The 14,384-nt window shown below is 41.7% G+C and overlaps 1 long non-coding RNA gene across 1 annotated transcript; it reads left to right on the top strand.

The window, feature by feature from the left end:
• The first annotated feature begins 184 nt into the window (after nucleotides 1-184).
• On the top strand, nucleotides 185-14,038 carry LOC122557661. The gene is made up of 3 exons (XR_006313897.1): nucleotides 185-700; nucleotides 9,129-9,255; nucleotides 13,589-14,038. It is a non-coding gene; the product is annotated as an uncharacterized LOC122557661 (long non-coding RNA).
• The last annotated feature ends 346 nt before the right edge of the window (nucleotides 14,039-14,384 follow it).

Below are 14,384 nucleotides of genomic sequence, written 5' to 3'. Positions count from 1 at the left end.
GGGTAGGTTCTTCACTCAGTGAGTCGTAAGTTCATGGAATGCCCTGCCAGTAGCAGTGGTGGACTCTCCCTCTTTATGGGCATTTAAGCGGGCATTGGATAGGTATATGGAGGATAGTGGGTTAGTATAGGTTAGGTGGGCTTGGATCGGCGCAACATCGAGGGCCAAAGGGCCTCTACTGCGCTGTATTCTTCTATGTTCTATGTTCTATAACTAACCACTCTACCCTCGCTAGAATAGCTCAATAAGGCTAATTCTTTCTGAATCATTTCAATTTCGAGAATAATCTTTCCCTTTCTCTGGCATACATTGTAATAATGTGGCTCTCTTTGTTTTTGTGACCAGATACTTCCTTTGAAAATACTGATTTGAAGCTACCCATCTCTGACAGCATTATCTCTCAAATGTCTCATAGTGCAGGCTTAAAACACTGAGTTAATGGTCTGTTCAACATCTGCTTTGAACTGTTTATATTGGGAGATTATAGCTTTGACGCAGTTGTGATGAAGATCGTAGGTCAGTCCCACCATACATGTTATTATTGGCAGAAGCTGTTCATGGGAAATGACCGTCAGCGGGAGCTGGGTCAGGGAGTTTTGCTCATTCTCCCCTTACAAAACACACAGTTCTGATCAGTGTTCTGTTAAGGCTTTCTGGATTATGGTCTGTGTTGGTGTGTAGTCTGACTGCAATTTGAAAGGTAAGAACATTCACTGAAAAGAAAGTGACCTTTTTCACGATTGTGGCTGCTTGGAAAATATGCGCCAGTCTGAAACTCCCCAGGATTCACACTAACCCTTTTCAGGAGTGAACATCTTTAACAAGCTTATAAGTTTATACAGGGAATTATCTGGGTAGGTTATGCAATGAGGAGTTCTGATGCAATCTGAGACCTGTCAACAAAACATAAGTCATCAGATCGTTGTGGCTATAGATAAGCTCATGGCATATTATAGTGTACAATTGGTATATTATAATGTACATATTGTCACCACCCGGTGAGGAAGGGGAAATCATCCCTCTATTTTTAACCCTTCCCAGTCAATTGTAATAAACATTTGTTATTTGTTTTTAGAAGGTAGCTATGGTACTCCAACCACACATAGCTTACTGGAAAATGGAGGAGCCTATTCATAGCATTTTCTTGAGTACAAGGAAGAGTTACATTTTACTCACTAACTCTGAGAAAAATTAAAGTTGTTACATAAAACACATATGCACAAGCACAAATAATAAGTTTAAAAAGGAAGAGTGTCTGGATCAGCGGGGAGTATAAAGGCAATGCAGTCAAACTTCCATCAGAGTCCTTGAGGTTATATTCTTACCTTGAGAACACAATGACACACAGGTTGTGAGCAGAATCGGTGCATCTTTGAATTCTGGTGGATGGTTGTTTTCCCAATGTGTTTTTTTTACCAGGAGCTGTATTTCCAAATGCTGACAGAAACTAACATACAGAAAGAGAGACTTCCAATTCTTTGTATCACAATTTTTTTTCACCTGAGCGATTCTTAAAATATGTGTATTCCAGACTCTAGCTCTATTGTCTTTCCAAGCTGGCTAACCGCCCTGGCCTGTCCATAACACTTGTCAACTTTTCATCTCTGGATATATGAGTTTATCCCATAAGTGAATCAAACAGAAGATGTGAATTTCTTGATTTTGCCTATTTTCAAAGTTTTTAGATAAAAATGGTAATTTCAGTGCAAATGGCTTTGTGTGTTTGGGATATACGGGTCTCCCAAAGGTTGCCTCAATCTGTGGTCAGGTGACGACTGCAGCCATTATTGGTCAATGAATCTTTCTGTGGTCAGGTGGTCAGTAGTAGAAATGGCTACTAGATTGTTTAAGAGCCACAATCAAGCATGCTGGCAACTTTATTCAAGCTGGTTTAGACTCTGACCTTGGTTAAAACTGCATCCAGAACATGTAACCTGTCCTGTAAGCTGTTACCTGCAGTTTCCTATGTTGACCAAATAAGACTGGGTTTTATAATTGCCTGTAGACATACTCTCACCGTATTACCTTATATGCAGAATGGTATGTGGCTGTTTATGACTTAGTGTAAAAATTTGGGAGTTGTTTACCAGTAAACTCCATTGCCTGGGATTGAACGGTGTGACCAGGGTTTGGTCAATTTATTGACTGAGTGCCAGGGACGTTTCTAGAATGATGTGACTTTTTGGGATAAAAGTTAGCAGAACAAAGAATTCCTTGGGAGTGAGCCTTCAAGACAACATTTGAGAAGCATGTGCCCTGAAGTCATCTTCAGAGAAGGCAAAGAACAATGAGGGCAAGACCTACGCCAAGATCAAAGCTGGCCATTTCACTCGAGTCAGTGTAGTATTTGTTTGAAGCCAAACTTATAAAGTTAAAGTTAGAGTTAGGGTTAAATGTGAATTAAGTTAAAGTTAATGTAAAGCAAGTGAAAGTTGAAGTTAAGTTAAATGAAGTAAGAAGTAAAAATTGAAATAAGAAGTAAATGTATGTTTTATATTGAGTGTTGGCACCTGAACAAATAAATATTTTATAAAGAAAGGTTTTTAAAATTAAATTCTGAGTCAGTTCCCTGTCTTTGTCTGACACAAGGGAAGAACATCTGAGTAAAAGGTTTGAGTACACCTCTCTGGCAACGCAGCTAAATGGGATGGCCCTTGCTTTATAAGTAACAGTGGAACAAGCAAGGGCCATCCCATTTAGCTGCGTTGCCAGAGAGGTGTACTCAAACCTTTTACTCAGATGTTCTTCCCTTGTGTCAGACAAAGACAGGGAACTGACTCAGAATTTAATTTAAAAAACCTTCAGCAATATCTTCAGCAATGGCCAGCCTACATGACAACTACAGTTCATTGTTTGTGAAGTACTTTGGGATGTTTTGAGCTGGTAAAAAGTCCCTCCTCTCCTTCCTCCCTCTCCTTCCCTCCTGACCTTCTTGTCTCCTTTTCTCTCCTTCTCTTCAGTTGTATTGTTCTTTCTGTCTTTTCCTTTTTGTGTTCCTCTCTTTAGTGCTCATTTCTGAAAGTGAGTGACTGTTTCAATTCAGTTCTGCTAGCATGACAGCCATCATGATGAAAATGATCTCATTTCCACAAACATGTCTCCCCTTCCATGTGAATTCCTTCCAGCCAGAAGACCAGGGGCTGGAAATGTGGTGGTGCAGGTTGTTAGAAGGGAGCCTGGCATCTTTGTATTGCCACAGAACGTTGCCAGCTGCAGGAACCTTGACATCACAGCTACCAAATGGGGGCTCAATTAAGAGTGACCTCCCACCAACTGGCATTTTAGAGGCATTAAGAAGGGTCTCTACAGTGTGGGGCAGTTAATCTCTGACAGCCTCCTACCAGCCTTCCAGCGCTGTTGGTGGTTGAGGGAATGGGGGAGGGTATATTTTTCCATTATGGCACTCCGTAATCCACAGAGATATTCCTCTCAGGTCTGCCTGTGTCAGTGGATTCTTTTGTGCTCAGGGCACTGCCGATGGGAGGTTGCCACCCTTGATTAGCGAGGCCTACCTGTGTAGTTCCAGACATCCTAAATCTCACCTTAGTTCCTTGACAAGAAGGTGCCCTCTTCTTTCTCCAACATGACCACCCCCCGATGATGGCACTGCCAAGCTGATGGTTCTCTCATTGGTCTGGCACTTAGAGTGGTCAGCCTTTATCCTTGACTGGGTGACAGACCAGTTTAAAGCTGAGAAAGATAGTTTCTTGAGTATCAAGGGTTACAGGCATTGACTCAACTGGCCCCTTCCTGTTTAACACCACCCATGGGTCTTGGCTCATGGTGCTGGTAACATTACTTCTAATCTATTTGCAAAATTCAGTTCCAAGGAGTCAAAGAGCATATTTGATTTGTTATGAATCAAATGTCATAACTAAGTGTGAAAATGATTTACAAAATACATTTAATTGACAAGAGGTTAAAAACCAATTTGCCTTGAGGGTCTAGTTAATGGAATGTTGTGTATGTGGCATTTCCCCCCTCTCCCAGTGCCTGACATCAGAACCAGGACTGCAGTTCATTAGTTGATTGTGGTTGTAGACTGGGTGCTGTGGCAAGTCATCGGCTTAGCAGCCAGACTTTCAGGCTCCACAGAGAAGCCTCTAGCTTCTCAAGAAGATAATCACTGAGAATCACAGAATTATTATGGTGCAGAAGGAGACCATTCGACCCGTTGTGCCTACACCAGATCGTCAAACAAGTCTTGTTAGCTAGTGCCAATCTCCTGCTTTACCCTATACACTTGCAGGCTATTTCTATCCAAATATTCATCCTTTAAATGCTCAATTGAATTGTTTCACCACCTTTCCAGGCAGTGCATTCCATAAGGAGAAACATCTTCAGTCAGAGGGTGGTGAATCTATGGAATTCATTGCCACAGAAGGCTATGGAAGTTGAGTCATTTAAATATGTTTAAAGCTGAGAAAGATAGTTTCTCGAGTATCAAGGGTTACAGGGAGAAGGTGGGAGAACGAGGTTGAGAAACTTATCAGCCATGATTGAATGGCACAGCAGACTCGATGGGCTGAATGGCCTAATTTCTGCTCCTATTTCTTATGGTCTTATGGTATCCTAACTACTCACTGACTGAAAAAGTTCTTTTCTCTCATATCACCCTTACTTCTTTCACACATTGCTTTCAGCCTATGCCCTCTTGTTTTTGTTCCTTTTACAACTGGGAACAGCTTCTCCCTATCTCCTGTATTCAGCCCGCTCATGATTTTGAAAACCTCTACCTGATTTTGTTGTCTTCTCTTCAAGGAGGCAGTCCTAACGTCTTCAATCCACTCCTCATAACTGAAGTTTACCAATCTTGGAGCAATTCCTATGTCAGTCGCTTCTGCACTATCTCCAAAGCATTCACACCTTTCCTATAATATGGTGCCCACAACTGTATTTGTTACTGCAGAAAGTAGGGGGAGGGTTCACAATATCTGAATGGGTGTAGCAGAGGGGAAAGCAAGTGCGGTGAAACTTATAAGAAATCTCCAATAATTATAAAGCTGGATATTTCCCCCTTTCACCTCCTCTTCAGTCCAGAATTTAGTTAATACCACCTCAAGCAAACTCTGCCTAATGTCATTGATTACTCATCGTATCTTAAATATTTCAATCAGCTCTAGCCCCCTCACTCTGAACAGTCCGTCATTGAATAAATAACGCAGTATAACTGCTCTCCCAGACTACAATATAAATCCTCTTTGTCAGCTGCATGATGACATACTCCGCCAGAGATCACATCACCAAGGCAACATAACATCTTAGAAATTAATAAATGTAAACTACATTGCCTGTTCTAAATAAAAGTTGAAATCAGTTGTCTAAACTCAAGATTCAGATAATGATTAGGAAGCACTTGAATTCTGATCCACTCTAATCCCTTAATCAGGTTGTAGGCTCTTCTTTACTCCCAGGTATCTATCATTATCTACTTTAGTCAGAGCAGCGCTAAGGCGAGGTGATGGCCTAGAGATAATATTGCTGTACTTTTAATCTAGAGACGCAGGTTCAGATCCTGTTGTAGCAGATGGTGGAAACAGAAATTTGATAACAACCCCTGCACAATTGTTGCTGGAAAATCCTATTGGGTTCACTAATGTCCTTCCCTTCAGGGAAGGGAACTGCTGGCCTTAACCTGGGCTGGCCTACACGTGACTCCAGACCCACAGCCATGTGGCTGACTCTTAACTGCCCTCTGTGCAATAAATGCTGACCTAGCTAGCAATGCCCACATCCCATGAATGGTGAAAAAGTAGCGCATCCCCATTTCAATGGAAGATTCTTCTCCTGAGGTACAGGAGGGTATATTTCTGCTGTGTACATTGTAACCTTCTTGAACAATCATTTACTTTCTTGAATTAATATTATAATTTTGCAGTCAAACATCCTCAAGTACACCATTGCAAAAATTCATTTGTTAATTTTGCATTTCTCTATTAAGTCTTGCCAGTATAAATGACAAGTTCTCTGTCATTCAAGCCATTCTAACATTGATGTTGTTATAAATACAAACACATATTTTTGACAAGTAAATTGGAATTTTAATGACTGTTTGTTTTATATTTACTCAGCTCAGTATTCCCTATAATTAATAGACAATAGACAATAGACAATAGGTGCAGGAGTAGGCTATTCTGCCCTTCGAGCCTGCACCGCCATTCAATATGATCATGGCAGATCATTCCTAATGCTCTTTAGTCCATGACAAGTTACGAGAAATGATTTGACAGATCATATATGGAATCTTAAACATATTTAAAATACCTAGTGTGTATCTGCAGCTTAATGTAATTAAGAGATAGCACATTGGGTTGATGTAGGCAGTGCATCAGGAACAATGTTTGGCATGGGTGGCACAGTGGTTAACACCACTGCCTCACATTGCCAGGGACCTGGGTTCAATTCCACCCTCAGGTGACTGTGTCGAGTTTGCACAAAATTTCCTTATGTTGATGTGAATTTCCTCTGGGTGCTCTGGTTTCTTCCCACAGTCCAAAGATGTACAGGTTAGGTGGATTGGCCATGGCAAATGCAGGGTTACAGGGATACGTTTGGATAGGATGCTCTTAGGAGGGTTGGTGTGGATTCAATAGGTTCAATTGCTTCCACACTGTAGGGCTTCTGTGGTGGTAAACCAGCGCCACAGGCTAATTTTCTGGGGACACTATAGCACCAGTTAATTGTATTAAAAATTATCTAGTATTCATAATGATGACTATGAAACCCCTGAGAGCAATTGAGGATTGGCAACAATTGGTGGCCTCGGCAGCAATGCAGGCATCCATGAAGGAAGATAAAGAAACACTTTTGTGTATTACTCACACACAGAACACAACAATTGTGGTTTGCTCAAATTGCCACTTACCTTTTAATATGCTGACAATTTATCCAATCGACCAATCATTAATACATTAGAGTTGACATAAAGCTGAAGACTAAGACTCCAGCACCCGCAAACCCACCCCCAATCCACTGCCACCTCTTCAAAATTTGATCCCCACTACATGGATTTTAAGAGTCAAGACCTGTCTAAAATAACCATAGACCACCAACGTATTAAAAGTGAAATGCTAGGAATCTGAAATGCAAATGTCAGCAGGTCTGGCAGCATCTGTGGAAAGAGAAACACAGTTAACGTTTGGATTCCGATAGGACTGTTTGTCACATTATGATCGTAACACCCAGTGGCTAAACTTGGATGGAGTCTTTTGCATGCAGTCGAAAAGTGTGGTGCTGGAAAAGCACAGCAGGTCAGGCAGCCTCTGAGGATCAGGAAGGTTGACATTTCTGGCATAAACCCTTCATCAAGGATGTCTTTTGCATGGAGTCAGGAGAGGCTGTGTGGGGGCAGATGACTCAGATAGCTAGCCAACACATCAGACTAGCAGCAACCCCACCAGGTTCAATATCCTCCTTCCAGCTAACGTAGACTCAGTGCCTAGACATCAGACATTCCTGATGAAGGGCTTATGCTCAAAATGTCGACTCTGCTGCTCCTCAGATGCTGCCTGACTGGCTGTGCCTTTCCAGAGACACACTCTTCGATTCTGATTTCCAGCATCTGCAGTCTTCACTTTCTCCATAGACTCAGTGCCTGCCTCCTCCCCCTATTCATAGATTATGCTGTGGTTCAGCAAACAATGAAGACATGCTCTGAAGCAGAGAACCAAAGTAGGCTTTGCTTGCAACAATTGATCTAAGACAGGCAGTCTGCAACTGGAAATAATAGTTTTTTTCTTGGCGGTCTGAACACAGACACTATTTTTCTTCTTTGCTCAGGTCAGTTTATATAGCAAGGAATAACATTTATCGTAAATGCTAGCACTAATGCAATTCTGCAAATCAAATCTCTAAAGAAGTGAAAAGACAAGGGGCAGCCAATGATTGGCACATGAGGAAGCGCAGAGGAGCAGAGGGATCTTGGGCTACTTGACTCTGAAGGCTGCAGGGCAGGTTAGAATTAGAACTGAATTAGCTTTATTGTCGCATGTACTGACATGAGTGCAGTGAAAGGTTTATAAGTCACCATTTACATTGGTATTATAGCTACAAAGGTACCTAGGTACAGCATCTTTAGTACAAATTCTAACAGAGAAAGCGTTTAGAAAATAAATAAAGTAGCCATCATTATACATCATAAGAATAAATTAGAAAAACAAAGAAATACAAAGTTCAGAATAACAATCCTTCCAACCCAGTCCACGCTGTGCTTTGACTCCAGACTGCACTAGGCTTCACCTTGAGGCTCTCAAGAATGAGAGACCGCTCTGGAATTACCTTGAGGCCAGAGGTCCGCTGACGCCACACCAGGCCGTGTTGGGCCGAGTGATCATCACGCCAGGCCGAGTGATCACCACATCAGGCCGAGATATCACACCAGGCCAAGAGATCACCAGAGGGTAGTTACAAAGGCTTACAGGATACTTGCCTTTATCAGCCGTGGCTTTTACTCTATGAGTAGGGAGGTTAAATTGGAGCTGTACAAATCTGGGGTCCTGCGTGCAGTTCTGGTTGCCTCAATCTAGGAAGGATCTGATTGCATTGGAGGGGGTGAGAGGAGATTCACCAGGATTTGCCTGTGTTGGAGCATTATGAAATGAAATGAGGCTGGATAGGCTTGTGTAGTTTTCTTTAGAACAGGGTGACTGAGGGGGGACCTAATAGAGGTGTATGAGATTATGTGGCGTCTGGACAGGGTGGATAGGAAGCAATTATTTCCCTTTGTTGAAGGGTCAGTAATGAATGGGAATAATTTTAAGGTGAAGGGTAGGAGGGAATTGGAGGAAATTCCTCTTTTTTGCCCGGAGGGTGGGTGGGAGTCTAGAATGCACTGTCTGGGATGGTAGTAGAAGTGATAGCATTCAAGGCTACGGCCAAGGGCTGGAAGTAGAACTATGTAGATAGGTCAGTGCAGACTCCATGGGCCGAAGGACCACTTCTGTGCTGTATGATTCTATGACTCTGTTACCAAACCAGTCACAAAATGAGTCATTTAACTGCAAGAAATTTCACTGAGGCAGCCCTGGAATCAGACTCAAGATTGAGATGGCTCCCCAATGTAGGATGCTGAAATTTTGATGTAAGTTCATTGACCTAAAATGTTAACTCCTACATTCTTCTTTCTGCAGATGCTGCCTGACCTGCTGCATGTTTCCAGCATTTCCTGTTTTTATTCCAGATTTACAGCATCTGTGGTATTTCATCTTCTGCTGATTCCCAGCTGCTGATAAGGAATTTCCTGTGTGTGACAGAGATGTGAGTTGTAGCTTTCACTCGGAATCTTACAATACTCAAACGGGGGTGATATTTTCACCTTGATTCAGTCCCTGCTTGACTGTTCTGATAACTTTGTTGTACAATGACAATAAATTATTGACTGCTGTGATAAAGCTCTTGTAGGTTTGTAACATCAGAAGCTACCCTTGAGGTGTGGGAGAATCCTTGAACAATGCCACAGGAAATCTACTAGTTGCATGTAGTTTTACATTGTGATTACAAACAGAAATTTGTGCTATGGCGATTGTTTATGACCTTTGCTTTTCATAAATCACCTTTGAGTTTAAATCTATTTATCCTAGAAATATGTGATTCCTGACAGCTCATTATATGTATCAATGACAAACAATGGGATATGTTACAGTGGATATTGGCAAAGATCACTGAGGTTGAAAATTGCAGTTTGAGCATTCAGTCTGTGAACTGAACTAATACTTTCGTATGTTAAGTCTTGGTTTACAGGAACACCGTCTTTATATTTGAAAGATCACTATTTCTTCAATTTTCATAAATAGCTGGGTGACTTCTTTGTGTGATCTCACATATGAGTTATGACAGACTGTCCTTGGAGAGAGTTGTGTCCCTCACCCTTCCCCAGGATGACATTTGTGGTCTTGGTTACTTCCTTCAAACAATATCCAACTAGTCTTCATTTATCTTCTTCCTTCTGGCTGAACTCTTTTAACTTTGCTTACTTCCTTGAGATAAAAGGGTTGTCATGGAAACCTGCACAGTAACCGGCTATGCCTGTGCTGTTATAGAATGAATAAAGCATAATTGTTCCAGTATTTCTCAGGCCTTCTGTCTAAAGTCTCTTCTCTTTGCACCTACGTCAATTTGGAGAATACCATTCACACACTTCCAGTTCACCCCATGCTTCACCTTAACTCACTCCATCTCTAACATTGTCTTCTCTTCTGGATGTTTCCATTGCTGACGACAGACCCTGCAGTCACACTCTCCCTATGCTGCCTTCTAGCTCGATGTTGGAATGATGGAGCACATTGAAACCCTGCTTTTTCAAAGGTCTTGTGAATCTGTGGTAGTGACCCTACTGCTCAGCTAGAAGGCCAGATTTCAAACCCCACCTCAGAATGTAATGGCCATGGAGAAGGGGCTAAACCAGTCCTGCTCTATCTGGGCTCAGTCAGTAATGTACAAGGGATGAAAATGCAAGACTCACACCACCCAACCCTTAAAAACTCTGGAGGTTTCTGGGGCCCCAGCTTTCCAGTAGCTGTGGGGAGAATAGACAGTGGATGCTCAGTACATACAGAAATCTGAAGAGTTATTTAGAGTCATAGACTCATAGAGATGCACAGCATGGAAACAGACCCTTCGGTCCAACCCGTCCATGCCGACCAGATATCCCAACCCAATCTAGTCCCACCTGCCAGAACCCGTCCCATATCCCTCCAAACCCTTCCTATTCGTATACCCATCCAAATGCCTCTTAAATGTTGCAATTGTACCAGCCTCCACCACATTCTCTGGCAGCTCATTCCACACACGTACCACACTCTGTGTGAAAAAGTTGCCCCTTAGGTCTCTTTTATATCCTTTCCCCTCTCACTCTAAACCAATGCCCTCTAGTTCTGGACTCCCCAACCCCAGGGAAAAGACTTTGTCTATTTATCCTATCCATGCCCCTCATAATTTTGTAAACCTCTATAAGGTCACCCCTCAGCCTCCGACGCTCCAGGGAAAACAGCCCCAGCCTGTTCAGCCTCTTCTTCTAGCTCAAATCAAGAGTTTTGGCTGACCTCAAATATACAGGAGGCTGAACATGGGAGATCAGACAGGAAATCATTGCAAATTTCAAGGCTACAGGTAACACAAGCCTGGATGAGGATTTTAGCAATAGATGAGGTGAGACAGGGAAGAGGTGGAATGATTTCTGGCCTTGTTTTTAAAAGGTCACACAATATTAGAGAGGTGGAAATAGGCATTTCAGTTAGGTGGGAAGCTCATCATGAGATTAAATGTGTCACCAAGTTGGTGAACAGAAAGCTTTAATCTCAGACTAATCTCCAAAACAGTGAACAGTGGCGTGCTGCATGCCTATATTCTGAGCTACATTGGTACTGCAAAAGCTATTGGCCAGGACAACATTTCAGCTGTAACACTGAAGACTCGAGCTTCAGAATCAGCTGCATTCCTCGCCAAGCTGTTCAACAGTGCCTACATCCCATAGGAAATTTTAAAAATTCAGTGGTACTCGCATCCAAAAGAGATTTGAAACAGCCAAAATCACCTTTTTTTATATATCTGCAAGGAAAAGAGCCTCATTGCTTGCTTTTATCAAATAGTTTGTCTTGAATGCAACAAGCTCTGAAGAAGACTAGCTCTATATATGGCCTGACCATCCGCCTGAATGGGCACTGCTCATGTTGCCCCCCAGAACCCTAAGTTTTTTATAAATCTCATATATTGAATCTGGGGCTAGGACATGTGGGAATTTTTTTGTGCTAAAAGTTCTGTGGTGCGCTGCTCACACAACCAGACCCAGAGCCCAATTGCTGTCTACTCCTGAAGTGGCCATGGGTGTAGTGATAATGTTGATGGGTTAGTTTTTGAGAGGCCTTACCTTATACTCTGGGGATAAGGGTTCAAGTCCCACCAAACATTTAGCTGAATTGAAATTCTACAAATACTCTGGAATTAAAAGTTAGTCTAATTAATTCATGACAATTGTCATTTTGTTTTGTTGTTAAAACCCCATCTGGTTCGTCAATGTCCTTTAGTGAAGGAAATCTGCCATCCTTACCTGGTCTGGCTACAAGTGGTTCCAGAGCCGCAGCAAGGTGGTTGACTTTCAAGAACCCTCCGAAATAGGTTAGCAGGGCACTCAGTTCAAGGGCAATTAGGAATGGGCAACAAAAAACCAGCCTTTATACCAGCTTGGATACCCACATCCCCAGAAAGAATAAATAAGAAAAACCATCCTGCTGATTGGATTATACCACAAGTGCAGTTGTTGGTGAGTAATGACCTTCATTCACGCAGGTTAAAATCAAATAAATAGGTGTATTTTTGGAATTAAGCTTTAACATGTTGATTCGATGTTGCAAAGAGAATTTTCAAGTTATTGCCTAGTTAAGTCATTTAGTTAGATTAGATTAGATTAGATTCCCTATAGTGTGGAAACAGGTCCTTCAACCCAACAAGTCCACACCAATCCTCCGAAGAGTAACCCACCCAGACCCATTTCCCTCTGATTAACGCACCTAACACAATGGACAATTTAGCATGGCCAACCCACCCTGACCTGGTTACTGGTTAATATATTTGTATAGTGCTGGGGAGACATTGCTAGTGAATATGGAAGTGGGGATATATTTATGTCTTATCATCTATTTTGGGATTTTTAAATTTACTTTCTGTGTTATCTTTGATTCTGATCAATCCCTCATGGATAACCAGTTCTCAAAATTCAGACTTGGACATCAGATTATGCTTTTGCTTAAAAATGTACAAATGAAAAAAGGAAAAATGATGGGAATAGTCCTCAGGTCTGGCTGCAACTAGAGGATTAATGGCCAGATTTTTACAGTTCACCAATGGAGTGTTTCCAGATAGTTTGGGGGCTGGGGGTGGGGTGGGGTGAAGGGCTGTAAAATTCCCAGCTGCCTTTCCCACCCTCCTCCGACCTGGAGGGAGGGGTGAAGGGGGAGCTTGGCGGGTGGAGGAGGAGGGGAACGTCAAGATCAATCAACCCAATGAAGCTTGTAAGTGGCCAAGTATTAGCTGCTTCCTGAATGGTCTCAATTTTGAGGCTGATAGGAAGGGTTCAGAGGCTGGGGTGAGTGGGTGGTGGGGGGAGAGCTCAGCAGGTCGCCCCCTGATCAGGGCTCAGGGATGAGAGGACTCTTTTCTCCAGAGCCCAAACTCTAAATCATGCAACCCCACCCACCTACATACATAGCCAGTTGATCTGCAGGTCTTCCCTCCCACTCTAGGCTCTCCATCAAGATGCTGACTTTTTTCTCGCCTTAAATGTTCCTGATTTCCCTTCCCTTCTCCGAGCCCCCAGCACCATTCCCGCACTCACCTGGTCCTGGTCTCTGAGTCTGACAGTCTGGGGACTGCTTGTACTCCCAGTCCTGACCACTGCTGGCCATTGATGCTACTGGCAATGACAAAGCTACCAGCGAACCATTTATTGTAGCTTAGAAATGATTGTTTACAGAAAATATTCAATTGTATGCTTTAATAAATCTATGAACAAGCATAGATTTTTAAAATGCTTTTAATTTACATTTGTCTTCCAACTGAAACAGTTGTTTAACTTCATTGTCTTTTCTTTTATTAGAAATTTAACAACCGTCTAATCAATGGACAGAGATATGAACTACATCTGCCAAACATATTTTATACTTGGAAACGAGCCAATCTGGATGAACGTTGGCAATTTGAAGAATTTGTTGTTCAGTTCATTGAATTGTCAACTCTGGAGCCCAACCAAATTCTTTCCAACCTCAAATCAGCAAAAACAATAAAATTAAAAACTCAGGACATATGTTGTGTTCTGACTCCAGTAGAGACCAGTAACAATTTTTTTGAAAATAGGAGATGGGTTTTAAAATCCTATTTATTTTGCAAAAGAATATGGCCACAAAGTTTTCCTGTTCTTGAGGCAGCAAAGTAAATATGACGTATTTTCGATTTAGATTTAATTGATTAACTTTTTTCCTTTTTTAGTTAATATTAGGAAGGACTTTAATGTTAACCATTATCTTATTGATTTATTTTTCTACTTATTTAATAAAGGCGATGCTTAACTTTATAAACTTTGTTTCTTTTACTACTTTGTAACTAAGTTTTTTATACCTAGGTGGCTTTGTACCTAAGATGGCGCTGTGTGTGGCAACATTATATACTTTTCACTGTATTCCTGTACTTCTGTACTTGAGTACATGTGACCATAAAATCTAAATGCAATTTATTCTACCCAATACCCTAAAATCCAAAAATAGTGAGTTAAAAATAAACTAACAGGCAAGTTGTGGTTGATTGTGAATTTTAAATTACATGTTAAATGGCAGGTACAGGTACTATGAATTGGCTCAGCAGCCCACTTAGTAAGCACAATGAATTGAATTGAATTA

The sequence above is a fragment of the Chiloscyllium plagiosum genome, chromosome 16 (genome assembly GCF_004010195.1).
Source record: "Chiloscyllium plagiosum isolate BGI_BamShark_2017 chromosome 16, ASM401019v2, whole genome shotgun sequence".
Classification (NCBI taxonomy): domain Eukaryota; kingdom Metazoa; phylum Chordata; class Chondrichthyes; order Orectolobiformes; family Hemiscylliidae; genus Chiloscyllium; species Chiloscyllium plagiosum.
This window is presented reverse-complemented; position numbering and strand designations above follow the sequence as displayed.